This window comes from Salvia hispanica, chromosome 2, assembly GCF_029641045.1.
Source record: "Salvia hispanica isolate PSC_SH4W2 chromosome 2, Shi_PSC_v1, whole genome shotgun sequence".
In the NCBI taxonomy this organism is placed as follows: Eukaryota; Viridiplantae; Streptophyta; class Magnoliopsida; order Lamiales; family Lamiaceae; genus Salvia; species Salvia hispanica.
In genome coordinates this window covers 56,648,015-56,649,499 of record NC_142693.1, presented here as the reverse complement: position 1 = coordinate 56,649,499, position 1,485 = coordinate 56,648,015, and the positions used below count along the sequence as shown (strand labels likewise).

Sequence of the window (1,485 nt, the reverse complement as noted above, 5' to 3'; positions counted from 1 at the left end):
TTGAGAAATGAGATGCAATCTCAGCCACTAATTCACAAGATTAACTTAATGTCAATAACTATCACATTATGTCAACACGGGGGTATAATTGTCTTTTTATTAAATTGTATTTGAAATTATTTTCTAAAATCCTCTCTAAAACTCTAGTTGCAAAGTCTTCAAATCTTCAAATCTTCAACATTCAAATCTTCAAATCTTCAAATCTTCAACATTCAAATCTTCAAATCTCTTCAACATTCAAATCTTCAAATATTCAACATTCAAATCTTCAAATCTTCAAATCTTCAAATCTTCAACATCCAAATCTGCAAATCTTCAACATTCAAATCTTCAAATCTTCAACATTCAATAAAATAACACTTATTAAAATGTCAACAACTAAAAAATAACACTTATAATTCACATATCAATACCGAGAACATCGAATGTCAACAACTCGTATTAAAATGTCAACAACTACAAAATAACACTTATAATTCACATATCAATACCGAGAATATCGAATGTCAACAACTCGTATTAAAATGTCACCAACTACAAAATAACACTTATAATACACTAATCAACACTCCAATTAGCAGAATCCAATCTCAATTTCAGTTCTCGGACGTGAAAAATGGAGAACAACATACACTAATCCGCTGCCGATTTCACTTTTCAGACCTCTGATTCTCCCCAATTCCATCATCTCCCCATATAAATCCACTAATCACCACTCCAGATTGGAGAATCCGATCTCAATTTCAGATCGCAGACGTGAAATTAAAATGGAGAATAACAACGCCTTACCTCCTGGCTTCCGATTCCACCCGACTGACGAGGAGCTGATCACGTACTACCTCCTGAAGAAGGTTGTGTACTGCGATTTCACCAGCCGCACCATCGCCGAGGTCGATCTCAACAAATCGGAGCCGTGGCAGCTTCCAGGTAGGTCGGATTAGGTTCAATTCTTTCTTCAATTAAACGATTTTGCTGTTTTCTTGATGGAATTGAGTTTTTTTGGGGGGATTAGGGAGGGCGAAGATTGGGGATTGATTTGTGGCGTGAGTAGATTAGGCGATTAACGTTGATGGACTGAAGAAGGAATGAGCGAGGGTGATGGATGCGTTGAGAGAGGATCATGTGTCAAATTACCATTGTTCCCTTTCATAATAAATTAATCTAAAAATATTTTTTATGTGGCAAAATCTGGACCACTCATTTAATAAAAATGAGTGGCTGATATTGCATCTCATTTCTCAATTACCCGAAAAAATCACAATTGATCACAATCCTATGTATATATATATATAGGGGCATGTTAGGGTGCCACCACCCCTTAAAATAACACCATACCACCATTCCTAGCCAATCATTTGTACACGTGGACGAATATTAAGCTGCCACGTGGGATTTTTTTTTTTTTTTTTGGAAAAAGATGGTCAGTAATTTGCTGGTCTTTATCCAGCAATATTTTTTGTCCAGCAATATCCGACACACTATACA

General features: G+C 35.8%; 1 long non-coding RNA gene across 2 annotated transcripts; it reads right to left on the bottom strand.

Annotated features, from left to right (window-relative positions):
* LOC148932704 (uncharacterized) lies at nt 1-1,111 on the bottom strand. Of its 2 annotated transcripts, none has more exons than XR_016134880.1 (2): nt 790-1,111; nt 1-715 (listed from the first exon to the last, which is right to left on the bottom strand). It is a non-coding gene; the product is annotated as an uncharacterized LOC148932704 (long non-coding RNA). The 2 variants fall into 2 exon arrangements; XR_016134879.1 differs by having other exon boundaries at nt 1-705.
* Between the last annotated feature and the right edge of the window lie 374 nt (nt 1,112-1,485).